The sequence below is a fragment of the Acomys minous genome, assembly GCF_964271855.1.
Source record: "Acomys minous genome assembly, chromosome: 13".
NCBI classification, from domain to species: Eukaryota; Metazoa; Chordata; class Mammalia; order Rodentia; family Muridae; genus Acomys; species Acomys minous.
Window position 1 is genome coordinate 89,204,765 of NC_140495.1, and position 7,604 is coordinate 89,212,368.

General features: G+C 54.0%; 1 protein-coding gene across 4 annotated transcripts in view; it reads right to left on the bottom strand.

The window, feature by feature from the left end:
* The window catches only part of PALD1 (phosphatase domain containing paladin 1), a 64,319-nt gene extending 57,108 nt beyond the window's left edge, over nucleotides 1-7,211 (bottom strand). For 2 of the 4 annotated variants that reach the window (XM_084752289.1, XM_084752290.1), the window contains exon 1: nucleotides 7,051-7,211. The gene's annotated coding sequence lies outside the window, so the exon portion shown is untranslated. Of the gene's footprint in view, nucleotides 1-6,732; nucleotides 6,942-7,050 lie in introns of those variants that run through there. The other 2 variants (XM_084752291.1, XM_084752288.1) reach the window with 2 other exon arrangements.
* Between the last annotated feature and the right edge of the window lie 393 nt (nucleotides 7,212-7,604).

Consider the following 7,604-nt stretch of genomic DNA (forward strand, 5'->3'; position numbering starts at 1 on the left):
ACGCACCTGTAATCCCAGCACCCAGGGAGGCAGAAGCAGGCGGATCCCTGGGAGTTCAAGCCTGGTCTACAAAGCCAGGGCTACACAGAGAAACCCTCTCTCGAAAAACCAAAGAGCAGTTTGGTTTGTTGTTGGTTTCCCCTTTGGCTAGCACATGCCTGTAATCCCAGGTCTTGAAGACCGAGGTAAGAGGAGTGCTGAATGTTCAAGGTCAACCTGGACAACTAACGAGTTCCAAGCTAGCCTGGACAATAAAAGTGAGATTCTGCCTCAAAAACAGCAACAAAAACAAAAACAAAAACAAAAAAAGGGAGGCTAGAGGGACAGCTCAGTCAGTAAGGTGGCTGTTACAAAGCACAAGGGTCTGAGTTTAAATCCCCAGAACCCATGCAAAAGCCAGACACAGTGATGCACATCCATAATCCGGGCGCTTCTCCTGGGAGAAGGGCGCCACCAGTCAACAGAGACCCTATCCAAAGACCAACATCAACATCCATGGTTGTGCTCTGATCTGCATGCACACATATATATACACACAAATGCACACTCACATGCAAAGGTGCACACACAAACTCATACACACACACACATGAACGCATGTGCACTCACACATGCACACATACAATCTCACATATATATATAATATATGTGCACACACGCACACAACACACACACACACACATACACATTCCATGACCTAAGTACTCATACTCACTGGAGGTAGGGGATGTAAATGCAAACACAAAAGGCGAGACCAGAGACAGTGCTCAGCTGATAAATCACCTTTCTTATAAGCATGGGGAACTGAAGTTGAACTCAGAAGCCAGGCAAAGAAGTTGAGCGTGAAAAAAAAAAATTAATCCCAGCACTCGGGAGGCAGAGGCAGGCAGATGGCTGTGAGTTCAAGGCCAGCCTGGTCTACAAAGGGAGTCCAGGACAGCCGAGGCTACACAGACAAACCTTGTCTTGGAAAACCAAAAAAAAAAAAAAAAAAAAAAAAAAAGATGTTGAGCATGATGATGCACAGCTGTTATCCAAAGGCTGGGGAGCCAGATCCTTGGGCCTCACCAGCCAGCCAGCCTAACCTCCTTGGGAAGCTCCAGGCCAGCAAGAAATCCTGTCTCAAAAACAAGGTGGGGGGCTGGAGAGATGGCTCAGAGGTTAAGAACACTGACTGCTCTTCCAGAGGTCCTGAGTTCAATTCCCAGCAACCACATGGTGGCTCACAACCAGCTATAATGTCATCTGATGTCCTCTTCTGGCCTGCAGGTGTACAAACAGGTGTGCAAAACACTGTATACATAATAAATAAATAAATCTTTAAAAACAACAACAACAAGGTGGGTGGTGCCTGAGGGAGGAGGCCCAAGGAATGACATCTGAGGTTATCTCCCGAACTCAACATTCATCCACACGCATGCAGATGAGTCTTTCTATTCAGAGCGAGCAGAGTAGTCCACCACCCAAGCTGAGGCCCATCACAGCCCACAGAGGAGAGGCCTGCCCCACACTTCTCTACAGCCCTATAGCTAATATCCTGAGGTAGCCTTTTGTCGTGGCCATCAGGGACCCTGAGCTTACGGATAAGTTGTGTGGGAATCAGGCCAAGCCACACACACAGGAAGCTACAAAGGTGCAGGACCCTTCCCTACCCCCTACACACTCAGGTGCCATGACCATGGAGACAGGCAGAAAACCTGGAAGCCAGAGCAAGGCCAGCCCACACAGCTGACCACGGCTGGCTTCAAAGCCTTCCAAATCCTACCACCAGAGTGAGGCACTGGTGGACGACCACCCCTGGGAAGGAAGCAAAGGGGTCCCCAGATGGAGGACTCTGCCACTGCCAGTGTCGGTCCAAGGGCACACATCCACTGACCCCTTCGTGACCAGCAAGAGAAGGGTTAACTCAGTCATGGGGGCCTCAGTCCAGGAAAAGGAAAACTAGGGGAAATTCCCCTTCTGCCTTTCCAAAGAAAATCTTCCAAAACACTCCAGTGTCCCTGTCCCCTACTTGTAGAGGGGAAGCCCAGGAGTACAGCCTGGATGTGGCACAGCAGGGGCCAGAGGTAAATAGAACAAAGGTTCCAGGCCATCTCAGGACACGCGCCACCCTCCCCACAGAGGCCTGTTTCTCCAGGGAGTTACAGGCAGCCATTTCCAAGTCCTCTCTTCTTTGGGAACTGCTGAGAGGCCCCAGAGCCTCATATTGGCCCCAGCTCTGGGCCAGACTACAGCCCTGTGCCACAGAAAGTTCACAGGTAATATATGAGTAGCCGTTGCCATATCTCACCTCTGACCTACCACACCTCCCTGGGGGATAAGCCATCCAGCCTTTGCCAAGCCTACCTAAGTGACCCGACTGACTACCCAGGCCACCGTGCCCTCCAGCTCCAACCATAAGCAGCAACAGCCTGCACATGCGTGTGCCTTGCTGGCCTCCTAGCCGATCAGTCTAATCCACCCCTAGATGGACACGGGTACTTCATCTGCGTATGTGCACATGGGTGTGGCCATACGTGAAGGCCAGAGGCTGACATTGGATGTCTTCCCGCACCGCTATTGTAAAGTTTTTTGAGCCAGTGTCTCACTAAGCCTGGTTCTCAGCAGTTTGGCTAGGCAGGCTGTCCTAGCAAGCTCCGGGAGTCCTCTTGTCCCCACCTCCCCGTCACTGCACATGACCTTTAGTGGGTTTTAGTGATGGAACTGAGGTCCCAGTGCTTGCATGGAACCCCCACTTTACCAAGCAAGCCCTACTCCCCGACCGCTACATCCTCCGTACTCCACATGGAACCCACAACTGAAGAACCGAGATCAAAAAGACATTCAGTCCCTGTCCCCATTCAACATGGTGGAGCGTTGGCTTCTCTGGTGTCACCAGCCACCCTGCTGGAAAATGTCACCATGATGACGGCTACAGCACACGTTGTCTCCCGTGAGCCAGGTCTCCAGCCACTCCATACAGTTCTTGTGACATTCTTAGAGGGGAACCCCTCTCCCAACCCCATTACATATGGAAAATAAGGCACAGAGATGTTAAGTGGGCTGCTAGGGGGTCACACAGGAATTTAGAGCTGGTAGGCTGCTACAGAACTGTATTCTTCAAGTGGAGGAGAGCTGGTCAGGGTTAAGATTGTCAGGACGCACGCACGCTCTGGGGGATGTTGCTCACTCATTTTTTTCTTTCCCAAGTCTGGGACAAAGGCTTTTGCAATGTGGCAGAGCCAGCTGCAAGCAAGCTCCCAGCTCCCAGGCCCACCCTATGCCATGCTGGCCACAGGAAACATGCTAAGCCTGTCTCCCAGCGCCTTGTTCTGGGCCAGGGAGAGGCAGCGCTGCCCACCGGGAGGCCAAAGCCATGATTTGGGACTATTCTTAGCAAACCCACTGGCTCCCTCCCAGAGGCCCAGCAGGCAGAAGGCCCAAGCTTCCACACGCCCAGCCTGCCACTTCCTGACCCTTTCAGAGGACCCCCGGGATGAGGAGGGGCTATGGGCAGAGAGAGAAGACAAAGGGGGCTGCCACTTCCAACAAAGAGGTGCCCAGTGTCTACAGGCCCAACTTGCCCAAGCTCCCGGCCAAGCACCTGGCTGCCAAAGAGACTCTGGGCCAGTCCTGGTCAAATCCTTGCTGACTGATGGAAAGTCACTAACTTTCCATGAATCGTCTCCCATTTAATCCTTCAGGGAGCTACGGTTCAAGATGAGGCAACCGAGAAACATTAGGTAACTGTGGAACGTCACAAGAGCATGTGGTGTCAAGCTGTATCGGGGCCAGGGCTGGCTCCAAGGTGCCAGGCTGGGCAGAGGAGGAGCACAGCCAGAACATGAGAGACTGCTCTGTCCGAGCCAGAGGGAGAGAGAGCTTTCATCCCAGATCCTCCATGTACCTCTGGGTAGAATACAGAGACAACTACCCAGGGCCCAAGGGCTTACTTAAGTTCACCAGGAAAAACCCAAAGCCAGACTCTGCTGGGGCAGGCAGCACACAGGTGGCACGGTGTAACGGGAAGGCTCATAAAAGCCCCAGGGACATGAAAGGATAGCATCAAAAGCTAAAGAAGCTTTTGCTGGTGTCTGGGGCAGACGCTCAGCCCTGTATCTGATGGGGCAGGAGGTCACAAGCCTTCAGAGTAAACCAGAACACTTAGGGGCTGGAGAGATGGCTCAGCAGTTAAGAGCACTGGCTGCTCTTCCAGAGATCCTGAGTTCAATTCCCAGCAACCACATGGCAGCTCACAACCTTCTGTAGTGGGATCTGATTCCCCCTCTGTTGTGCATGAAAGCAGAGCACTAGTATACACAAAATAAATAAATCTTTAAAAAAAAAAAAGCTGGGCATGGTAGAGCATGCCTTTAATCCCAGCACTTAGGAGGCAGCGGCAGGTGGATCTCTGTGAGTTTGAGGCCAGAGTTCGAGGCCAGCCTGGTCTACAAAGTGAGTCCAGGACAGCCAAGGCTACACAGAGAAGCCTTGTCTCGAGGGGGGGAAAAAAAACCAGAAGGAGGAGGAGGAGGTATCAATGGCTGAGCCATTGTGGTCCTCTAACCATCCCTAATACAGTCTAGAAATAAATCCACAATGGGGCCATTTGGTTTGCCAAGGATGCTTGAGATCCTGGGTTCCATTCCCAGGACCCTATAAACTAGGTGTGGTAGAGTATGCTTGTAACCTCAGTCCCCAGGAGATAGAGGCAGGAGCATCAGGAGTCTGAGGCTATCCTTAGCTACATAGTGAGTTCAAAGCTAGCCTACAATATATAAGGAAGGAAGGAAACCACAGGACACAGCATCTGAGCACCTGTCCCTCCATGCTGAACAAGATGAAGTCTGGCTCAGCTAACATTCTCACAGCAACAGTCACCTGGGACTATGTCTCAGCAGCTACAGCCACCCAGACCCTAGCCTTGAGTGGCAGGTGTTTTCCTGGGGGTCCACAGCTGGCTCCATGTCCACCTAGGTACCTGACAACCTTGAGACTCTCTGTCTTATATCTACAAACGTCAGTTCAAATTCATGTCTGTCCTTCACTGGGTCCACCTGGCTGGCCATGTACACACCTGCTGCCCAGTAAGACTTTAAGGCCAGGGACACAAGCCTGTCCATAAGTGTGTTTGTGGCTATCACTACACCTCCTTGACACCCTCATACCCACCTGTCCCCTCACATGTCTATGATTTCTGGGGTGTCCGCCCATCCCCTTTTGTACCTGTTCTCAGGTAAATATGTCCAGTCCTTCCCTGCATCTGCCCACACGGCTATACACCTGAGGATGAGCTCGCGTTGCACTCCCACCTGTGCCTAGATAGCTCCCACTGGAATAGCACCCAAGGCCTTGGACACAGGTACACTGCCACCTCCCCCAAAGTAACAGAAACAATTGGGAGTCACAGATGCTGCAGAGCCTCAGAGGTAGGGTCAGAGAAGGGAGCTTAGTGGGCCACCTCAGGCACGGTCTGCTCTCACAGGAAACGGAGTCTGGCCAATGCCTCCCATCCTCCGCTATAGTCCCCACCATGGAGGCTCTTCAAGAAGGAAGTCAGAGCTTCCTCCTGTAGGGTTGGTTAGCTCAAATCTCAGCGGCCCCAGACCTGTGCTCCATCCGACTGGAGAAAACAAATGGGTCTTTAGACAACTCCCCCCGCCCCCCGCCCCAAGTAAACAAAATCAGGGGGTGGGGTGGTCACACATAAGCAGGAAATCCTTGCCAGCCCTCCTACGTGATTAGTAATGCTAACACTAAGATGGGATTGGCTGCACCAGCACACTGAATGAAACACATTTATTAATCTGCAAGGTCTCAAGACACCCCAGCCAGTTTACCCTTGCAGCGCGGCTGTTTTGCAATTCCCATGAGTAGCCTCCTGGCACTTTCTTCTACTGCTCCCAACCCAGGGCTGGTATCAAACTCGCTATCTGAGAACTGGTTGTGCGGTTCTGTCTTGTCTCCCCTGGCAGGGCAGAGCCACACAAGGACAAAGCCCTTCCAAGTCCTTCCACCTCCTACACTGTGCGTGGCCCAGAGCCCACATCTCGCAGGTGCTCTGTCACTCACTAGCTGTGGGCTGGCCCAGACTCTGACTGGGAGAGCAGAGATGCCTCCAGCTTGCCCGGGGTCAAGCTTTTACTGAGGCTGGTTTCCAAAACAACAGTAGCCTGACCACTACAAGAAGCTGGGAACAGTGAGTCTCCCGGGCACTGTATCTTTTCTAACAGGTTCATGTTCTTCCCGGGGGGGTCCTCTGACGCTTGATAAAAGGACAGATGGGCACACACGGCCCATGCACAGGCACATGAGTGCACACACTGCATACGCACGCTGGCTCACACCAAGAAGACCTAGGCTCAGAAGAGACCAAACGGAGCACGAATCAAAACCTGTGTCTCCAAATGCCTGAGTTTGCTCCCTTGTCCCTGGGCCTCAAGGGCCCTGCAGTTAAGACTGAGGACCCCATGCCCGGATCCCGACCGGGCTATGTTTCCTAACTTTTTCGGAAGCCCAGCTGGCCAGAAGGACTCCCAGGACTGGAAGCGAAGAGTGGGTGTCGCCAGCCCACGTTGTTCCCACTCCGAAGTAAGCTAGGGTACAGGAGCTGAGCACAGGATCGACCTGCGCACAACCCGGGAGTAGCTCTGGATTTGGGAGAGTGTAGTGGCGTAGGCCTGGGTGGCCCATACGCCTCCGTCCCAGGCCAAGGGACCCGATCCGCCCTCGGCCCTGCCCTCGCGTGCTTACCTGGCAGCCGCAGCTCCGGGGAAGCGTTGGGTTCTGCGGCCGGGGACTGCCGGCGCCTAGGCAGGCTGCGGGCGCGCAAGGCGCGGGCTCCGGCTAGCTCCGCCCACCCTCCCGGCCCATCCGGGGGCGGACGCAGCTCCCGCAGAGTCCAGGCTAAGCAGACCCTACCAGCCCGCGGCTAGGGAGCCTAGGATTACCCCCGGAGCCCCACCCCGAGTCCGGATACCCCCTACGCCCCTGGCGGGCTGGGTCACTCCTCGCCCTCCCGGCTCGGCCTCCGCCCACAGGGAGGGGGCGCGGACTTAAAGACACACTCACCCCACCGCGTCCGGATGGGCATCCCCTACCCTCAGCCAGAGCGCCTAGAGAGCCTCGTTTTCGGACCAGGACCTCGTTTCTCCGGCCTCTTGCCTTGAGCCTGGAAGAAAAATCAGGGGCGGGAAACACTGCTCACAAAGCCAGTTCCTCTTCCCTTGTCTACTTGGCTCCTTCTGGAAGATACCCAAGGTCGGCTTCCAGCCTCCTTGGCTGGAGAAAGCAGCCTAGGCTGGTGGCGCCACACCCCCTCCCTGACTCCAGGGCCCCGTGATATCGGTAGTCTCTGGGTTCCTCTCCTTTCTGCTCTTCTCCAAACCAAGCGGAAGGCTTGAACTCTAGAATCAGCCTTTCTCCTGTGCAAGTTGAACTAGGGGACTGACATCTCTAGGCTTCAGTCTCTTCAGTCGAAGGAGGAGCCCCTTAAAGAAAAGATTGTCAGCTTGACCTTGTCTTAGGAAAACTGCAGCTCCCAGTCTTTGGAAGAGAAGGGGCCCCAATGCCCATACCCAACGCTTCCAAGTTGCAGTTGGCCCAGAGGCTCTGATGAGCACTGG